The sequence below is a fragment of the Ambystoma mexicanum genome, chromosome 11 (assembly GCF_040938575.1).
Source record: "Ambystoma mexicanum isolate Mex_15411 chromosome 11, UKY_AmexF1_1, whole genome shotgun sequence".
Taxonomy (NCBI): Eukaryota; Metazoa; Chordata; class Amphibia; order Caudata; family Ambystomatidae; genus Ambystoma; species Ambystoma mexicanum.
Window position 1 is genome coordinate 1082255601 of NC_090934.1, and position 22091 is coordinate 1082277691.

The window sequence follows — 22091 nt, forward strand, 5'->3', positions numbered from 1 at the left end:
GGAGGTGCATGATCGCAATGACAACCCTACAGAGTGAGTATGAAGAAGGGAGCATCAGATTGCCAGATTTCGAAAAATATTACTTAGCAGGACAACTGCAATTTGTGGTCAAATGGCTGGGCGAGGACGAATCAATAGACAAAACACTCTTCCAGCCAGCATTGAAATCATACTACCTACGAGAATTACCATGGATCGACAAATCCCTGCTTAGGACCCTGCCAAACATGCTTAAACTCGCAACAGATCTGTGGGCGAGGGCGTGGAGACTCCAGAGGGCAACAGATCCCTGTTCAACACAAATCCCATTAGCGGGATTACTAGGCACAGACACGAGTACGCTTGCAGCATACAGATCCCATTGGGAAGCCAAAGGAGAGCGCAAATAGGAGATCTGAGAGTGGACAAACAATGGATGGAGTTCTGAGACTTGGTAGAAGAATATGACTTACACGAAGGTCAATTCCTCCTACATAACAGAATAATATTGACAACTAAGAAGAGGTGGCCGGAATAGCTAGAACAAGAGGACATAGGAGGAGAACTAGATGCATGGTACGATATATCGGAAGGGGGACACACAACCTTCAAGCTATACGAACAATTGCTACGATCCAATAACTCTCAAGCGCCTCATATAAGAGGACGCTGGGAAGAAGAACTTGGGAGACCCCTTAGCGATCAGGAGTGGACCAGAGTGCTGAAATATCCCAAAAAAGTATTGAGGAACGCAAGGTTTAGACAAGCAGAATTATACACCACGCACAGGGCATACCTCACGCCCAAGAGGATGAACATAATGAACTTGGGAGACCCCTGCACATGCCCCCGCTGCTCCGAAGAGGAAGCAGACATTATACACATGTTCTGGACCTGCCCAGTGATACGGGTTTTCTGGGATAAAATCAGACATAAAGTGGCCAAAAGTGGACTTCAAATACAAGCAGAAAACCCTGAATTGTACCTGTTGGGCCTGTTCCCAAGAGGAGGCAGACACAGGTCGCACCTTGCAAAAATGAAAGATCTAATATGCATATTAGCCAAACGGCAGATAGCAATGGCGTGGAATACAAAGGAGGGACCGACAATAGACTCATGGTGGGCAGAACTCAGGAAATGGGCAATGGCAGAAACGACGGTGTGGATACGAGCGGTGCAGAAAGGATAAGGGGAAACAGGACACAAAATAACAGCATGGAACTCCCTGATGCAGGATCTGTTCGAACATAGAGAGGAAAGTGAAGGGGATGATCGTAGGGGGGAGGAGGAACAATAAAGAAAGGACACTTGAGGACCCCCCAAGAGCAGGAGGCACAAATCGGAAAAATCTTAAGACTACCACGGGCGCAGAGTTAGCCTACAACATCACGATTGCCGGATCACTCCGAGATGGAAGATGAGAAGGGATACCCACGAAGAGTGCCAAACAGTCAGTTATGTTACATGTTATATGTTTTGTTTGTTTGGTAATGTTATTATAAAATTAATAAAGAGTTTTAAAAAAAAAAGTATGCTGACAAACCTACAGAACCAGATGATCGATGAAACTGACGAAGTTGATGATGACAGCTGGTTTGGAACACTATTCTCATGGGTCCCACAATGGATGGCAAACAAATTCAAGTTTCTGGGGGCCATGCTATTGATGATACTACTAGGCTTTTGTGTCATTAAGATAATAATCTCACAGTGCCAGAAAACTGCGAAGAAAGCCATAGGGATGACGATCATGATCCATGTCAAACCAGGATGGAAGCCCAGAGACCTGACTGATGAAGAAATAGGAGACTTTGTGAAGGCCAGCGAACATGTGCCAGAAGGAACCAAGTTCCTGTACCCCAGGAAACGTTGAAATTATGAAGGAAAATGGATCTATTGTAGCCCAAATGGACAATGTCAGCTAAGGACCTGGAACAAAGACGAACATGTAAAAACAGCAGGAAGTTTGAAGGCATGATTAAAATTTGGACTCCTAAGAGACACTCTTTCACACCATCATGTACAAACCCAGAAGACGAAGAAATGGATATAGAAGAACCAAGCAAGACGAATCCAAAGGAGGAAGCAGAAGTGGTCGATGAACCAACCAGAGGGGGGAGTGGAGAGGAGGTCCCAGATATGGCCTGCACTCCAGCCACCCATTTTGAAATACCAGGAACATACTTGCTGAGATATTTGACGTATGAGGAGAAAATAAACCAACAGAGAGCAGCACTAGGGCTCTGCCCAGTGCCCATCAGAAGAGCAATACCTGTTGAAGTGTCAATAACCAGACAACCATGGGCAGCACGGTACCCATTGAGACAACCGTACCAGCAGCTGACACGAAATGGAGACTACTTACAAACTGTCCCGAAGAGACCCAAAAGGCCCTAATTGAAGGCGAATGGTGATGACACAAGGGCCGGGAAAGATGTTCAGATGAACGAAACGACAATCAACAGAAGACACGCAAAGACGACATGTAAGGAATAATGATGTAATGGACTTAAAAGGAGAAACGATGCTGAACTGTAAAGAAACGTAACCATAAAACAGGATGAAGATACGCAACTAGCTAACGCCTGTAAATAGGCTTGGAACGCAAGAAGCTAAGGAAACAGCACTGCTTGCTATGCTTAGTAGAAGAATAGAGCGGCAAGCGCAACCTATATATCTACCTCAAAGAAGCACATTATACAAGTGTTAATCAATTTTACAAAAGCAGAATTAAGCCCAGGATGGTAGGGGTCAAACAGGCCAGGAATCATATACCAGCACATAGCCAGACGAAAGAGCGGAATCGAAACTTAGCAAGAAGTAGCTCATGTCTGGGAATTGGAGGTCACCCAAGGAAGGGAGGAGAGCGGCAACTTCGAAGAATCGAAACTTAAGAGCATAGCAGTCTGCCACTTGAAGGTCAAGATAAGGAGGCCCAGGCAGGTGGCAAGGCCGAAGGGAGAATCAAATACGCAAATAGAAGGAAAATGAAGCAGCTTCACCATGTACTAACACGTGACCAGCCAGGCGCGGAGAGGTACCAACGTCTGATATCACCCAACCCCAGGGGATGCCATAACTCTTCCTGATAAGAAGCTACAGTTTCGAGGCCATCCTCTGCCAAATAATTGACACATAGGCCTAAAGTACTGATTGATGAAAGGGAGGCAGGATGAATCTTGGGGCATACCGCATCTGGGTGACCATTCTGCATGCTACTAATTAAAGTGGAGATTTATGCCTAGGGGTGTAACCGACCCAATGGACCAAATAATCAAGGGTCCTATAGCTAGTAGAGCCAATGAGACGTCGTACTTTTAGTGACGTCTAGCACGAGTGATGTAGAGGGATAGGCTTAGACGCCCACCCGATTAGAGTTATCCAATCCTCACACTCTGTTACCATATACAGATATAGTACCTATACTTAAGTTATCTTTTTAACCAATAGAATCGTATGATAAACTTTTGAGTGTTACACGTCAATGACGACGATAATTTGCTATAACTATTGCTGTCTGAATGAAGAATACGGGAGTTGAAGCGAGACGGGCGATCGCATCACTGATGATTTCCTAATGTTTCCCTGTTTTTTGTACTTGTCATTAAACAGACTTCCCTTTGCCAAACCATTGAGTTGTCCTTATTGATTGGTATTGGGAGTAAGAGAATCCCGCACCCCATCCACCTCAAGGTGCAGCTATCTCGTCTTAAGGTACTCAAGGGTGAGCTCTGATCCCATGGGCCTGTCAGAGGTCGCTCCGCCCTCTTGTACACTTTATCAATATTTATTTTTGACAAAGAGGGAGACCGTAAGTCATTCACTGCCAAGAGTTAATTGGATGTTTGCATTTCATCAGGTGTTTCAGCAGTAATTTCCTTTGTTATTGAATTACTTTTGATTTTGCAGTTTGATGCAGCACAATCGCCCAATATACCATTCAAAGTCTTACTAAGATCTACAGAGTTTGAATTGTTTCCATTGAATAAGCGGGTGCCAACATCTGTGTTAGACACTCCTAATAACGTCAGTAACGTCAAATGGTGAAAAAAAACCATCAGAACAATCCGTACTTACAGGGAGTTCTAGACCGACGATTCCAGAACTACTGGTTCTAGGTCCATCAGTGATAACAAAACATTTGCCTTGCCAAAAGCCGTCAATGGCGGTTCCCTCTCGGTCTCATGCTCCTTCCCCAAAGGTATTAGCATGGTTTTGTGCTTTCTCTCACGCTCACTGTTATTTACACTTTCAATATCAACTGCACGATGTAATTGACTCAGCCTGAGAATGGAGTCCGAGTCTTTGTCGGATGACAACAGGGAGACAGGGGAACCAATATTTGGAGCCAGCTGGCTGCCTACCTTGCCGTGTCTCACTGCTACGGCCTTTGCCGCGGTCCATGGATTCAGCATGCAACGCTGCTGCAGAGTCTTGTGCCTAGTCAGCGGGCCCACGTTGTCGGGCTTTTTCACAGCGCAACCCGTGCGACCCGTGACGGACTGTGGCAGAATGACTCTGCACCTTGACTTCGCGCTGTGCTCCGTGCGAGAGTTAAAATTTTGTAGTTGTGATTTTGCCTTAAAGGGACAGCCACTGCTTTCCAAGTCACCGTAGCTGCAGCGCCTCTCTCCAAACAAACAGGCAACCAACTGTGGAAGACTGACTCTGCACCTTGACTGCGCCAACTCAATAGTGTTCAAAGCAAAGTTAATGTGACAATGAAGCTCTTCTGTATCTCCTATCCCCAAGTTTAAGGCACTGAGGACCATAAAGGTATGAGGGTATCTTGATATTCACAGGGCAAAAAGTTCACAGTCATTTTTCTCCTTGTAAGTTCATTAGGCTTCTCCGGGTTCCCTTTCCTTGAAGCCAAAAGCCTTCTGGTACACTTTTCCTTAATGGGTCTTTCAGGCTTCCCTCCCCCAGCCTCAGACCCCTTCTAATTTCACATTGGCTTCTTTAACACAAAATTCAACTCATAGAACACAGAATTTCAGTTCTGCAAAACAGGCCCATTTGCTTTCGGGTTCCCTTCCCCATTTTCAACGAAGATCCTTTTACCTTTCAACGGGGCCCCATGGTCGTGGTGCAGTTGTCAGACCACACGGTCCACCCATTACAGGTTGCACAACCAGGTGCCTTCAACTTTAAGGATACCTTCTTTTCCTGGTAATGGGGTCTCTGCACTCTTTGTGGGGTCCCTGCAGGCAACTTTGATCACTCTCCCGCATGGTGGCCACCTCAATGCTTTTCATATACTTTTCTTTGATTATTCTCTTTTCCGTGGACTTGGGGGACTTTGCACCCACTTTGTTTTTCATTTGCAGCTAGCCTTCTTGAGGATCTCTATTTCGCTCTTACTTCAGGCATCCGCACAGCTCCCCTGCTTGCAGGACCTTCTTTCCTCTATACATAGTCTTTCGACAATGTGTAATTACACACGTGACCACTCTGCGACTATGTTTCACTGCATTGTTCTATTCACTATTTGTCCGTTTTGCCTGACGTGTCTCCCGTCAGGCGAGATGTGTCTCCCATCTTACGTGTCTGGGCTGATACGTTGTATCTCATTCACTTTGCTCCGCTGTGATCGATTTTTCAGGTTTAGTATCACTGTCTCTACCGTCTGAGGTCAGGGTCTCACCGCCTACCCCTCAGACACTCCTGGGCTCCTGTCCTGGCCCATGAAAACAAGCATTAAACATAGCAAACTTCAAGCGGAATCAGCATGCCTTCTGGCTACGTTCCATGGAGCCTTTTAAACTGCTGGAGATACGGTACTTTAGCCACGCCTGTCCAGAGTATTTCTTTATCCAGACCCTCAGAGTCTCGGTGTTCTGACATCTCCCATCTGGTCTGGGGCAGCCACAGCTCCTGAGCTCTCATCCCAACTCGCTCTCCCCTCTGAAAGAGTGTGCCATTTTTTGTATTCTCCCGAGTGGTTAACAGGCTGCAGGTGAGGCTGCTTGATTTCCCTTGCGTGACCTTGCCTGGCCTTGTAACCGGGACATGTCCATTGAGTATGAGAGTATGCTGGTGTTCACATCTTCTTTATCACAGTACCATAGTGGTGTTTCATATAGGAAGTCTGCATTCTTCCTGACTCCCTCTTCTTTGTCACTGTACTGGAGTGATATTTGGGGAAGTGAAGATTGTGTGTCTTAGCATGGAGGGGGATACCATGTGTCGCCCTCGGTATTCCTGCCCCAATCCCTGAGGACCCTCTACCCAGGTGATCATCCATTACTTGTCCACCTCCAGGGTCGGGATCCAAAAGCGATTTCCCTCCCCTTGCCACCTGTATAGAAGATCCCCAGGGAGTAGGTTGGGAAAGGCTCATAGGTCTTTCACAGTGTGCACAGTTCCAATTAGAGGATGGGGGTGCTGCGATTATTGGTAAAGGAGTAGGGGGCAGTTCAAAGGTGTCGTATTGCCAGTCAAGGGCGATAGGCTGCTTGGACGCAAGCTATAGTATGCTGGGGTCATGGCCTTATCAGGCTGGGGCTGCTCTTGACAATATATTGCATATATATGTAACGCTCACCTGATTCGCGCAGAGGCGCCGGTCTTGACTGGGTGAATGCCATATCTTCAAAGGTGATGTGTAACACACGGTTGGCTCTTTGGGCTGGACCTCTGTGCACTGTATGTCTGACTCGAAGAGTAAGATGTCTGCAGATAGAAAATATGGGATTAATGAACTGGGGTTATTGGGTGCCTCTCTCCTCTTCCCTTTCTCTTCTCCTGTAGAACCCCAAAGGTTAACGCCCTCACCTTAGGTAAGTGAACGCCGAGCTCTCCATCTGCCTCGGGGCAGGGTGCCGTAACCAGTTTCTTCACTGGATAAGGGTGCAGGCCTCTTGACCTCAGAGGACTGCTGTCCGTCGTTAACTGCACGAACGGTAAGTTCTGGGCACTTCAAATGTCTTAAAAGTCTTTTGTAATGATATCTCTTGTTTTGCAGGGTTCCGGCGATGGCGGATGGCGGGCTGATGAGAGTTGAGGATCGAACCCGCGTGAGGAATAGAAGCGCCTGGAAGCACGTAAGTAAGCGCTTGTAGCCTGCTTCACGATGCGCACTAACTGTCCCTTTTATCTTGCAGGTACAAGTTCGGAGCTTTAGAGAAGCTGAAGGGTGCTGGAATACCCACTGGATTCGGCGTGGGAAGGAGTAATGGCACGTGAGTAATAGAGTTGCGCAATGTCTTCAAACGCACCTTCTTTTGTCTTTCAGATGCGGGATGCAGCGCCGAAGGCCTCCGGAGCGTGCGAAGAGCTGGTAAGCTTTTGTCTTTCAGATGCCGGAATGCAGTGCGAAGACCTCCGGAGCATGCGAAGAGTAGGTAAGCCTTTGTCTTTCACATGCCGGAATGCAGCGCGAGGCGTTGGTGACAGCCGATGGACCAGGTAAGAGATGCGCTGCCACTGAAGACCGTAGTGCTAACCTGTTCTTTCTTTGTCTTTACAGGTGCTGCTGAAGACTGGATTCCAGGATGGTAAGCCTTTGTTCCCTTAGGCCCAGGATCAGAAGCAGAAGACACGATGAGCGTTCTGCTGCAGAGAATGCAGAATAACACAAAGCAAGATTCATCCATCGGGTGTGGATTAAATAGCCTCCTGTAGTGCTTAGGTGTCTCCTTCCACAGCCACGCCTAGGTAAGAAAAGAGTTCCTGCTTTCCAGAAGAGTTCCAGTATTCTGAACCTAGGGAGTGGCTCCTGCCCCACCCAACAGGAAAAGTAGTCCCAAACAGAAGAGGATCAGGGGTTCAACTGGCAGGTAAGTAAGCAGCATGGTCTGCTGCAGGTAAGTCCACCCAAGCATTATGAGCCCGGCGCTTCCAGCGCTGGGACTGGGCATCTTTATGAGCCTGGTGCCACTGGCGCCAGGACAGGGTCCAAAAGGTCCCAATTGGGACTGGCTGGCACTCGGAACCGGGGTTATGGGTCTGCTTCCAAGGGAGTCGGGCAAGTCCTGATCTTTTGGAAGCAGAGATCATGACAGCACCCCCCCTCAAGGCCCCTCCCAAACCGGGCTTCTCCGGGGGTTTGGGCTTGTTAGGAAATGTTCGATGAAATCTTTTGATTAGACGAGGCGCGTGGACATATTCTGCAGGTTCCCAGGATCTTTCTTGGGGACCGTAGCCTTTCCAGTCAATCAGGTAAAATAGTTTAGATTTGGAGATCTTGGAATCCAGGATGCTTTTGACTTCAAACTCGAGTTCTCCATCAACTAGAATAGGTTTTGGAGATGTAGTTAGTCGGGTTTGAGGTTGCACGGGTTTTAATAGAGAGACGTGGAAGACCGGATATATCTTCATGTGTGGGGCAAGTCCAACTTGACCGCTACTGGATTTACTATGGTAGTGATGGAATAGGGACCAAGGTATCTTGGGTTGAATGTGCGTGGTCCTTTTAGAGGTAGATATTTGGTGGATAACCAGACTTGATCTCCTACTTGATATTGGGGGGCTTCCTTCCGATGTTGGTCTGCTCCTTTCTTGTATTGTTCTTTAGCCCTTTGAAGGTGAGAAACGGCTTCCTAAAAGGCTTGGGTGATTGTAGAATGCAGGTGGTCTACTGCTGGTGTTCCAAGATCTTGGAGTGGATCCAACTCCGAGGTTCGAGGGTGACTACCGTATAAAAGAAAAAACGGGGTCTTCCCAGTTCCCGAGTGGACAGAGTTATTGTAGGCATATTTGGCTATCCAAAGGATATCTTTCCAAGTTTTTTCAGTTTGTTGTAGCATGCAGCGCAAATACTGTTCCAGAGTTTGATTGGTCCTCTCGGTTTGTCCGTCCGTTTGAGGGTGGTGGCTGGTCGAAAGTCTCACATCAATTTGAGCCGACCGACAGCAACTTCGCCAAAAATGAGAAATAAATTGACTACCTCGATCCGAAATTAGAACTGAAGGAAAACCGTGCAGTCGGACGATGTTTTCGAGAAATTTTCGGGCCAGAGTTGCTGCTGTTGGTAAGCCTTTGAGTGGAATGAAATGCGCCATCTTGGAGAATAGGTCCACGATTACTAGGATCGTATTGTATCCGGAGCATGGAGGTAGATCAGTGATGAAGTCCATAGAAAGCGTATGCCAAGGGCGAGGCGGGATGTCAATAGGGCGTAAGAGGCCGGCTGGTTTTTCCTTTTGACTCTTGTTTTGGGCGCATACTCCACAGGACATTATAAAGTCTCTGATATCTTTTTTCCAAGACGGCCACCAGAAGTAGCGCTTGATCTTTTCCGAGGTCTTGGTCATACCGGGATGTCCTTCCATTAAAGAATCGTGATAACAAGAGATTACCTTTTTCTGTAAATCTGTGCTGGGCAGGTATAACCGTTCTTGGAAATATAATAGGCTGTCCTTCACCGTAAAGTCCTTTCCCTGCAGATGCCAATTCTGTATGTCTGCTGGAGTTACCAGTAGCCTGGCTTTATCCTTAACTTCCTCTATGGATTGTGTGGCGATTACACCTAGAATTCTTTGTTCGGGAATGATAGGTACAGGTTTAGGATTGATCAAATGTTCTTCCACTCCCATACGAGAAAGGGCATCAGCTTTACCGTTTTTTGTACCAGGTCGATAGGTAATTATGAAGTCAAACTCGGCAAAGAATAGTGCCCAACGGAGTTGCCTAGAGGATTGAGCTTTTGCGGTTTTCAAATATTGCAGGTTTCGGTGATCTGTAATCACAGTAACGGTGTGTCGGGCCCCCAGAAGATAATGCCGCCAAGCCTTAAAGGCGGACTTGATAGCTAGAAGTTCCTTATCAGTAATTGTGTAATTGATTTCAGGAGGCGAGAATTTGCGGGACCAAAATGCCACGGGATGCAACTGATTGGTTACTGGGTCCTTTTGTGATAGAACTGCCCCCATGGCAAGGCTCGAAGCATCAGTTTCAACGATGTAGGGGAGTTCTGGGCGAGGATGTTTTAAGATCGGTGCAGAGATAAATCTAGTCTTCAAATTCTGGAAAGCTTGTTCCGCCTCGGTAGGCCATTCAAAACGTTTGTTTTTCTTTAACAAGGCGGTGATGGGCTGGACTATTCGAGAGAATTCGGGGATAAACCTGCGGTAAAAGTTAGCGAAGCCTAACATGCTTTGAACACCTTTTACGGAGGATGGCGATGGCCATTTGAGAATTGCATCGACCTTCTTTGAATCCATACGCACTCCGCTAGGTGATAATATGAATCCTAAGAATTCAACTTCAGTCACGTTGAAAACACATTTTTTCAACTTAGCGAAAAGTTTGTGTTGACCAATCTCTCGAGGACCATTTTCACGTGTTTCCGATGTTCAGTTTCCGATGAAGAATAAACGAGGATGTCGTCAATGTAAACAACAACACACACATCTATGAGCTCTCTGAGGACATCGTTCATAAAATATTGAAAGGCGGCCGGGGCATTGCAAAGTCCGAAGGGCATGACCTGATATTCAAATAGCCCATACTTGGTGCGGAAGGCCGTCTTCCATTCATCGCCCTCTTTTACTCGTACCAAGTGGTAGGCTCCTCTAAGATCCAGCTTTGTATATATGCATGCTTTTCTCACTTGGTCCAGGAGTTCAGGGATCAAAGGTAACGGATATCTGTTCTTAACGGTGATCTGGTTCAGGGCGCGATAATCTATACAAGTTCTAAGGTCCCCTTCTTTTTTTGGAACGAAGAACAAAGCTGAGGAAGCAGGGGACTTGGAAGGACGAATAAACCCATTCGCTAGGTATTGATCCAGGTATTGTCGGAGGTGAAGATTCTCAGGCTCGGTGAGGGCATAAATTCTACTACAAGGAGGAGTAGATCCAGGTATCAGGTCTATCTGGCAGTCATAAGACCTATGAGGAGGTAGAGAGTTAGCCTGATCCTTCCGGAAAACATTTTGGAATTCTAGGTATTCAGGAGGTAACTGGGGAGCCTCCGAGGAAATTGCTGCCAGTGCAACACCAGGTCGAGGGTGATAAGTAGAGACACATTCTGGAAACTGAACCGTTCTTGCTCGCCAATCGATCTGAGGATTGTGCTTCTCTAACCAAGGAATTCCTAGAATAATCTGGAACTGAGGGGCCTTGATCACATCGAACACGAACTTCTCATGGTGTCCATCTTGACTTACTAGCGTCACTTCTTGGGTGGTATGCGTTACTGGTCCGGAGGCTATCTCCGTACCATCCACCGTAGTAATGACGTCCTTTACAGCCTTTGGACAAAGAGTCAGATTCATCCTCAAAACCATTTCATGATCCACATAATTGCCGATGGCACCGCTGTCGACGTTAGCTTCAATCGCATGTAATCAATCCGGATGTTCAGGGCTAATGAGGACCATAGGTATCACGAAATGCAAGGTCACTGAACTGGTTTTAACGCTCGGCAAGAGGACCTCTATTCTTGTCGGGCGAGGTCATTTCCCTGCTCAGAGTTTGTGACCCTGGTAACTGCAGCTCCTACTGCCTTCTTGGCTGGTTTCACCGGACAGTCTCGAAGAAAGTGCCCCGAGTTTCCGCAATAGAGGCATAATTGCAGCTGTTTTCTCCTTTCCCGCTCCTTTTGTGTTAGTGGTCCTTTCAGGCCCCCTATTTGCATGGGTTCCCCGGAGTCTACTCCTTTGGTAGGAGTTGGTGGTTTGGAAAATACTCGAGCATCAAACTTGGAACGATCGGCCTTCCTGTTCTGCAGTCTGTGGTCAATTTGAACGACTAAGTCAATATAGTCCGAACAGTCTTGCGGGGGATTCACTACTTGGGCTAACACATCTTTGAGCTCTCCACGTAGACCTCTATAAAACAGGGTAATCCTTTTGTCCTCAGGCCATCGAGTTTCCACTATCAGTCTGTTGAAAGACGCAATATAAGCCAAAAGGTCTTGATTACCCTGTCGCAATGAAAGGAGCTCATTGTCCAAGGCCTGCCCCTGTGAATGTCTTGCAAACAGTTTTTCCATACTGAGCTGAAAAGCTTGAAAATCATGGAGAACCGGATCATCTTGATTAACTAGAGGGATCGACCAGTCTGCCGCATTGCCACTAAGGTACGAAAGCACGAAAGCTACCTTAGCTTGATCAGTTGGAAAGGCTGCTGGCCGGCATAAGAAGTGCAACCGGCACTGATTAATAAATACTGCAAACCCCTTTGGGTCACCAGAAAATCGTTCGGGCGGAGCCAGAGGTACATTCCCAGGTAGGTTGATCTGCACTGGGTTCGTAGAGGATGTTGAAGGAAGATTTGCCCCTGATGCGGGTAACGGAGTTTGTCTGGTTTGTGACTGTAGCAATTGTCTAGCGAGATCGTCTGTTCGCTCCTTGGAAATAATCAGTTCCCTTCTTAAAGCATTCGTCTCCTGACGGGCTGCATGCACTTCTGCTCTTAGTTCCCCAAGTAACTGGGCTAGCTGGTCGGTATCCAAGGTTTCCATAGCGCCTGGGTGGGAGTTTTGCGGTAGGCTTTGTGTTCTGTAACGCTCACCTGATTCCCGCAGAGGCGCCGGTCTTGACTGGGTGAATGCCATATCTTCAAAGGTGATGTGTAACACACGGTTGGCTCTTTGGGCTGGACCTCTGTGCACTGTATGTCTGACTCGAAGAGTAAGATGTCTGCAGATAGAAAATATGGGATTAATGAACTGGGGTTATTGGGTGCCTCTCTCCTCTTCCCTTTCTCTTCTCCTGTAGAACCCCAAAGGTTAACGCCCTCACCTTAGGTAAGTGAACGCCGAGCTCTCCATCTGCCTCGGGGCAGGGTGCCGTAACCAGTTTCTTCACTGGATAAGGGTGCAGGCCTCTTGACCTCAGAGGACTGCTGTCCGTCGTTAACTGCACGAACGGTAAGTTCTGGGCACTTCAAATGTCTTAAAAGTCTTTTGTAATGATATCTCTTGTTTTGCAGGGTTCCGGCGATGGCGGATGGCGGGCTGATGAGAGTTGAGGATCGAACCCGCGTGAGGAATAGAAGTGCCTGGAAGCACGTAAGTAAGCACTTGTAGCCTGCTTCACGATGCGCACTAACTGTCCCTTTTATCTTGCAGGTACAAGTTCGGAGCTTTAGAGAAGCTGAAGGGTGCTGGAATACCCACTGGATTCGGCGTGGGAAGGAGTAATGGCACGTGAGTAATAAAGTTGCCCAATGTCTTCAAACGCACCTCTTTTTGTCTTTCAGATGCGGGATGCAGCGCCGAAGGCATCCGGAGCGTGCGAAGAGCTGGTAAGCTTTTGTCTTTCAGATGCCGGAATGCAGTGCGAAGACCTCCGGAGCATGCGAAGAGTAGGTAAGCCTTTGTCTTTCAGATGCCGGAATGCAGCGCGAGGCGTTGGTGACAGCCGATGGACCAGGTAAGAGATGCGCTGCCACTGAAGACCGTAGTGCTAACCTGTTCTTTCTTTGTCTTTACAGGTGCTGCTGAAGACTGGATTCCAGGTTGGTAAGCCTTTGTTCCCTTAGGCCCAGGATCAGAAGCAGAAGACACGATGAGCGTTCTGCTGCAGAGAATGCAGAATAACACAAAGCAAGATTCATCCATCGGGTGTGGTTTAAATAGCCTCCTGTAGTGCTTAGGTGTCTCCTTCCACAGCCACGCCTAGGTAAGAAAAGAGTTCCTGCTTTCCAGAAGAGTTCCAGTATTCTGAACCTAGGGAGTGGCTCCTGCCCCACCCAACAGGAAAAGTAGTCCCAAACAGAAGAGGATCAGGGGTTCAACTGGCAGGTAAGTAAGCAGCATGGTCTGCTGCAGGTAAGTCCACCCAAGCATTATGAGCCCGGCGCTTCCAGCGCTGGGACTGGGCATCTTTATGAGCCTGGTGCCACTGGCGCCAGGACAGGGTCCAAAAGGTCCCAATTGGGACTGGCTGGCACTCAGAACCGGGGTTATGGGTCTGCTTCCAAGGGAGTCGGGCAAGTCCTGATCTTTTGGAAGCAGAGATCATGACAATATATCATGACCACACTCCATCGTCCTGTTGCACCAACCTTTTTGGCAGGCCAGCATTGTTCCCTAAGAGGCACACATGCTGCTTGTTTGCTCATTTCTGAGTACATCCTATGCATCTAGGTGAGCAGGCTGAATGGACAGTCCTGTGGGTATTCCTTTTCTTTTGGCCCCCAAATGTCCTCCTTGATATGAATAACATTCCTGGACTTATGGCCATCACCCTCATCATAAAGATTCGTTTCTGGTACATCCACTCTGTTTTTATTTTTTTTAGCCAGGTTGGAATGGCCTTGTTAGTGCCTCATCCAACACAATTTACAGCACTGACAGAGATGTATATGTTGGCACAAAAGAAAAAACAAACATATTGGGACGAACACAACAGACTGCACTGTACCCCCATACAGTATCAAACTGTCAAATGCAAAAAGAAAATGACTGAGACACTTGTAATGGGAAGAATAAAACAGACAATAATGTTACCACCCCACCCCCTCCAGGAAGTATCACGCCATTACAATGCCAAGAAAATATGAATGAGACATATGTAAGGAGTAGGGCTGTACTGAGAACACAACAATCAATACTATACCACCAGACACTATCAAACAGTTTCAATGGCAAAATAAAAGGGCAATGCAACAATTTACAGAGATGGGAAAGGCACACCATACAGCACAGTGGAATGCAGCAAATTATCCAGGTCCTTTACTACAGGTACGCAGATTTACTGGGCCTTTGGGATCACATTTTCCCCGGACATTTGAGGTCTCTTCCATTTAATTTCCGGTATTGATGTCCCAAAGTTGGTCGATCAATTAAGGCAAGCGTTTTGTGTGGCATGGTCTGTTGTAGAACCTGCTGATCTCCATTTACCTATTGGTGCTGTCAGATCATACAGGTCTTTGCAAATATTGTGTTATTTATTTATTTATTTATGTATTTATAGAACGCCGCAGCCCGTGGGCAACAGGGCACTAACAACAAGACGCAGGACAACGTAAAATGACAGGACAAGCGGGACATATCGGTCAGTTAACTGGTCGGAGGTGGATCAGGGTGGTTGCTTAAACAGTACCGTTTTCAGGTTTTTCCTGAATATCAGATAGTTGGGCTCAAGTCGAAGATCAAGCGGGAGTCTGTTCCATTTAGTAGTGGCTAGGCTGGGGACGGCACGGCCCAAGCCTTTAGATTTGTTTGCTTGTTTAGTTTGGATCAACCCTTTGTTTTCTGATCTTAATGTTCGGTTGGGTACGTAAGGTCTAATTTGTTTTTTGAGGTAGTCTGGAGCAGAACCAATGAGACAATGGTGGACAAGAGACATGGACTTGAAAGAGATACGGTCCTCGATGAGGGCCAGTGGAGAGCTTTTCTTTCTTCAGAGATGTGGTCTTTATTGGATTTGCCCGTGATTGTTCTTATAGCATTATTTTGGATGACTTGGCATTGGCATTTTTTGGTGGCACCTAGCATTAGGGAGTTTCCATAATCTAGTCTGGATAATATGATGGCTCTAGCGATATTGGTGCTGTTTTGTTGACTCAGGTGGGGATTTATTTGTTTTAACAGTCTTTGATGGTATTTACATGTCTTTTCAAGGTATGCCACCTGTGCTTCTGCTCCCAGAGAGGCCTGCAGGTATACACCTAGAGTCTTCACTTTTTCCGAGACCCTCACTGGTGAGTCTTTAATGTTAAAGGTTGCATAAACGGGATCTAGTTTTGCTCTTGCTTGCGGGGATCCGAAAACCATAAGTCCAGTTTTCCCTCCATTGAGGCACATCCAGTTGGATTTCATCCAGTCCTCAATGGAGTTGTAGACTGAATTGAGCCTATCATTGTCCGTGTTGTGGCAGCCAGTTAGTTCTAATACCAATTGAGTATCATCTGTGAAGTTCTTGAAGAATATGCCCAAATTTGTCAGAAGGGTGCAGAGACAGCGCATATAGATGTTAAATAGCAGCAGTGAAAAGCTGGCTCCTTGAGGGACTCCACAATCTACCTGCTAAGAGGCTGATGTGTGGTCACCCCATTGGATCCTGGAGCTCCTATTTCCCAGGAAAGAAGCTATCCATTCAATGTCGTCCAGAGAACAGTTGCCTGACTTCTGTAGGGCCTCTCGGAGCTTCTGGTGATCTAACAGATCAAAAGCTGCCAAGAGGTCCAGTAAGATTAGTAGTCCTGATTTGCCTTTATCCATTACACCCAGCATTTTGGTCTGAAGGTCCAGTAGGGCCAATTCTGTGCCATGGGCCTCTCTGAAACCTGACTGTTGGGTATGTAATAGATTGTTCTGATCAATATATTTTTGCAGCTGGCCTGTTGCAACCTTATCTAGAATCTTAAGGAGAAAGTTGCAATTCGTGATGGGCCGAAGATTGACTGGGTCCCGTTGGTCTAAGCCGTTATTTTTTACAAGTGGTGTCACTGTTACTGTTTTGATGGATGTGCGTACCTTGCGGTCTCTAAAGGAAGAGTTAACCATTCTGCACAGAAATGGGGCAAAGAGCTATAGATTGTCGGGAATCATTTTGGGAGGAATAACGTTTTCAGTACAGGAGGTGCACTTAGTGGATGCAAGGACTTTGGTTATTTTTTTTTTACAGTGGTTTGAGTGAATTAGAACTTGCTCAGTTCTGAGTGAGTAGTCTTGGTTTCGTGGTTGGGTTGAATTAAGGATTGGTTGGATGTGATACATGTTTGGATTTTCTCTCGGGCATTCATGACTTTGTTGTGAAATGCTGTTTGTACCATTTCACAGTCTCCTTGTGACAGCTGGAATGGAGGAGACAGGGTGGCAGGTTTGTCAACTGATTTGAGGATTTGGAAAAAGTTTGCCCGTTGAGTTGGCTGCCGAGTTGATTTGTTCATTGTAGTAGCTTTTTTTTGTTAACGTCAGTTTTTCTCTGTAAGTCTGATCTAGCTTTTTCCAATTTTCTTTGCTACTAACCGAAGGGTCTTTAGAGCATTTCCTTTCGGCTTTTCTCTTTACTTTTTTTCAATCTATTGGTTTCAGTATTAAACCAATGCTGATGGTTTTTGTTGGGCCTTACTAGTTTTTGTTTGAGGGGGGCGTATTGGTTGAGAATTTTTGTGAAATGATCATTGTAGGTGGCTATCAGTTTTTCACATGAATCCTCTTCCTTCATGGTATTTAGTATGTGAGTGATACCTTGCTCAAGATGGACTGGTGTAATCTTTTTAAAGTTTCTGCTTAGGGTAGTGATTGGGGTGTTATTCAATTTTTTGAATATTTTCTTAAGGGGTGAGGTTCAACTCGATTTTATACTGGTCGGACCATATACATGGATGTGTCTTAAGTTTAGTGGTATTGATGTGGTTAGAAATTATCCAATCGAGTTGGCTTCCGCTTATACAGGTGGGCTTGGAGTTCAAGACCTGATAGTCAATAGTGATTAGTTCCTTTTCAAGAGAGATTGCATATTTATCTTGAGGATTTCCTTTCCACCTATTCAGGTCTCCCAGTAACAGTGTGCCTGTGTTGGGTCCCTTTAGGGTGTTCAGTATGTGGACTAGCTCGTCATTAAAGTCTGACATTGAGGACGGTGGTCTGTAGAGAACGATGAGGTTAATACTACTGTTTTTCTAGGTTGCTATTTTCAGCATAATTATCTCACAACCATTACAATGTATGGGTGAGGGGAAGAGGTTCAGGTTTTGATTTGCTATAACAGCCACTCCCCCTCCTCTGCCAACGTCCCTGATTTTGTAGTAAATATATATCCTTTTGGGACTGCAACATCAATTGTGGGTCCTGCCGGCTCTTGTAGCCAGGTTTCTGTGATGCACAGTATATCAAGTTTGTCGTGGATGATATAATCATGAATGTCTTGTGCATTGTTGTTCATGGACCTTGTGTTTAGGAGTCCTATTTTGATGTCCTGGGGTTTAGCAGCATTAAGAGCAGGTGTAATTTCTGATAGTGTGTGGGCCATATTGGTATTAGCTGTGTCAGGTCGTGGGGTGGGTAGGGTGAGTGGAATGGCACAAAGGGTTTCACTGGGTAGGGGGTGGTTGGGGGTGTGACCTGCGTCATACGTGTGTGGCGTGAAACCTGGATGTGATGTGTGCATGGAATCATACTTGGCTTCAATAAAAAAACTTTACCAGTGCTATTTGATGCAGCTGCTTTGTTTGGGCCAGGCATTTGCCAGGAGTTTGCGTGTTAAGAATTGTGTCAGCAGTTAAGGTCTTGGCAATTTCTCCCACAATTCTAAGTGCTGCTGGTGTCATGCCACGCAAAAACAACTTGTCTGCAAATACCTTACCTTTTTTCTGTTTCAATCGCTACCATGCTATCTATCGGAGGGGGTTGATCACACTTCCTAGCGAAAGCATTACAGTGCCATGGCGCCAAGTCCCCTTAATGTCTATGGAGGGCCCGATGGGCTGAAAAAGGTGGGCCTCGGCACTCAGCACTCAGGTGTAAACAGGTAGATGAGGGGACACTTTGTGATGGGAGGGCCGATTCAGCTGAACATCGTTTTTGATGAAGCTAGTGCTTTGGGGGAAGTGGAAGGGGAGTACTTCAAAAAATTCTCTGCTGGGGATTGACTGCAGGGTGGTTGCGAGGAATTTTGTGACAGAGGTGAAACGTTATTTTGGCCCTCTCTCTGTCAATGTACATCTTACCATTGCATGCCCTACCTCAGGTGCTTTTCCAACCTATTCTGGTACAATTTCCCACCGGCCAAACAAGCACACATACACCCACCGATTCACAGACATACACACAATTCCGAAAAGTCAAGCAGGATAAAAAACAAGCACCAAATGAAGCAATATTAGATGTAATAACCATGAAGCATCATCCCATAGAAAGACTAAACTACTGACACACATACACAATATATCACATACAGGGGTAGCCGCCTGACGATAATTAACGCATACTTTTAATGCTGTATGCCATTATTCAAAACACAAGGGGATTAGTTGGTGCTTGCAAAGGTCACCACTATTCTAAACTCGTGTCAAAGTCTAAAGGATCCCAACAGGGAAAGGGGTTCCATGCACATTCATTCGTACATGTAGACACATAATTTGTACATTGATGAAGTTTATTACAACAAATATATTCACCAGGGTTTAATCAAGGTATAAAAAATGGATGCTTTCAAGAACAATCAAGTAACATTTTCTAGGAACAAAAGCCCTAAAAACCTTCTGCAGCAAAATATTTACAGAAGTATAGGTCGTTCACATATATTTATATTCCATCAAAACATCACATTAGTTGTAGACTGATGAGTATAAATGCAAATAGAAAAAACAAACAATTAAATGCAAAAGAAAACATAAAATTAATTTACAAAAGTTAAGTGCAGTGAGGTATGGTGATAGACTGTAGTAAAGCAAAAACATGTCTAATGGGAGCTTCTCTTTAGTGCAAGCGCAAACATATAGAAAAGGTGCTTGTCCTTATAGAATCAGGGCAAAGCCTATATGTATCTGGATATTAGTCTATTGGCTATAGGTGACCAATCCTTGGTCACATACACAAACTGCATTGGTAGCACTGGTAGAAACAGTGTAAACCTTATTCAGACCCAGAAACAGAGTCCTAACAACAGAATTTCAAACCTCACTCTTATAAGAAAAGGTACAATATGGCAACAGCCAATGATGCTTCCCACACGCAAGAACAGCAGCAGCATACAGAGCAGCACTCATAGCTCCCATCGCACACTCAACAGGCGCAGGATCGGCAGCAGCACCGCAAGCGTCCATTAAATAGTTAAGAGCTATAGGGCAGGCTGCAGCTGTACAAGCTTCCCACAGGCACGCTGAACAGGCATAGCATTGGACACATCATTTCAAGATTCCCTCACACAAAGGGCATGGACAGTAGCACTGAAAGCATTGAACGCTTCTCCAATACAAGAGGAAGGGCTACTAAATGAACCAGGTCACTGCATTCATCTCTATCTTTATCTATATCAAGAAGAAAATCTGTTACTTTGTTTCTTATACAATTCCATACGGTTGCACCAATCTGCACCAAATTTTGCATAGTTACCAGTTAGGACCCTCTGGACATTACTGGCTACGTGACATTGGACACCCCACTCCTTTCCCTGGATTTCAGCCCCTTCATACATGAGACGGTTGCCTGAAATTGGTGAAACATCAATGTGGTCCTACAAGTACCAGCTAAAGATCTTTTTATGTGCCTCAATAAGGAACAAGACTCAAGGCCCTAGGACGCACCGTTTGAGATATTTGCCCTGCAAGGCACTGCACTTCACTAGGGTGAGGCGACAGGGGCGGGGAGAGCGCACAGAAGGTCAGAGTATGCTGCAACATGCCATCACTCACCTCTCTTCCACGTCTGCTGCAAGGTAGGTCAGCCAGCCACACACGCCCATTCTCAGTGAAGTTTATTTCAGAGTGCAAAGTGCATCAAGAGATAAGCGACTCAGAACAGCGACCCACATGATCAGTGATTTTCAACAATAGATGAGATTGTTTTCATGTCCGTCTACAGAACCCGTGCAGAGTACGGTTTCTTTTTGCCAGTCCCTCATAAGAAGAAGCACAACATTTGCAGGGACAGGGCAAGCTGCCTTACAAACAGATAAAGCGCACACATGGTTTCCTTATGAAAAGTGCAGCATGAAATGGCCATTTAACGCTTACCTTGCAAACAGGGATGGGTACAGCTTGGTTTTGCAAGTCCCCCTCACAAACAAGTACAACCTTTGCAGGTTAAACACAAGATTCCAACACAAACGGGTACAGCCTGGACAACACCAGTGCAATCTTCCCTAAGCAGGTACGGGAACAGCAAGGACAGGACTAATGCAAGCCATCTCAGAAACAAATACAGCATAGGAATGACCAGCTGTTTGCAGTACTTCATTTCATGCCTGTAAAGGGGATGAAACATGAGCTGTACAAAGCTTGACCTTGGTCAGACCCCACCTAGACATTACCAAAAGTGAAGCTTCAGGAAATTGCTAACTTCCATGCATCCAATTCTTTAAGTGGGGGGAAATCGAAGGGTTTCCTAAAGCATCACAAAACTATGTTTGGGGCGTGCAAGTTAAGAAGCATAAGTAACGTTGAAAGAGTTATGGCTGATGTAAGTAAAGGAGATGCCTACTAGATGTGGGCTAGTTTGACATCCATTAAACAATATGCCTCGATGAAGGGGGATACAACAAAAAGTGTTTTAAATATAATTAAGAGAAAACCTACTAAATATCCAAATAAAAAAATTAAATCGAAATAGGTTATGTTATGTTATGTTACTTTACATTTATGTAGCGCCTTATGTACCATTGGTACAGTCTCAAGGTGCTGGTAGGTTGAACGTCCTCGGGAACCGAAGTGCAAGTCAGTAGAGAGAACAGAGAGAGTCAAAAGGTGCGTGTCGTGTGAGCACCGGATATGTGTGCAGCTGGTGTGGCATTCGTGTGATAGCTGCTTTTTAGCGGTAGGTGTGGTGGTTGGGAGATCAGGAGTATGTGTTTGTTCTGGCAGGTTGTAATCCAGACCGATTCTGGCTGCGTTAGGCCTGAGGAGAACGCCTAGGCTGGAGGGTGTGTAACCAGCAGTGTTTTAGGTGATGGGGAGCATGAGGCAGATGATGGTATGAGAATAGCTATACCGAATGGTGTCATAGTATCACTGTGTTCTATTTGAGTGGTGGTGTAAAGAAGAGAGTAAGCGTGTAGATGTGAATATGGTGGTTTACTGTAAGTGCTTGAGATCGAGCCCACTCCAATAGTTCCATGTACTCCATCCGTTCCATGTACTCCGACTGTTCTGTGCATTACGACTGTTTCAAGCACTCAGACCGTTCCTTTCAGTGCTCTTTCAGACGTTCCATGCCCTCCAAACCATTCCATGTACATCACGCCATTCTGTGCACTCCAATCCGTTCCATGCACTCCAATCTGTGCCATGCACTCCAATCCGTTCCATGCACTGCAACCATTTTATGCACTGCTCCATTCGTTCGTTCTACCCACGTTATCCTTTCTCCATGCATCATCCATCCACATGCGTCATCTTCACACGTTCCATCCACTTAAACTGGTTCCACCCATTTCACACGTTCTATCCACTTCACCCGTTCCAAACACATCATCCGTTCATTCACCTACTTCATCCATTCTATCATTTCATACGTTCCACCCACTTCACCCATTTTACATCAGTTCATCC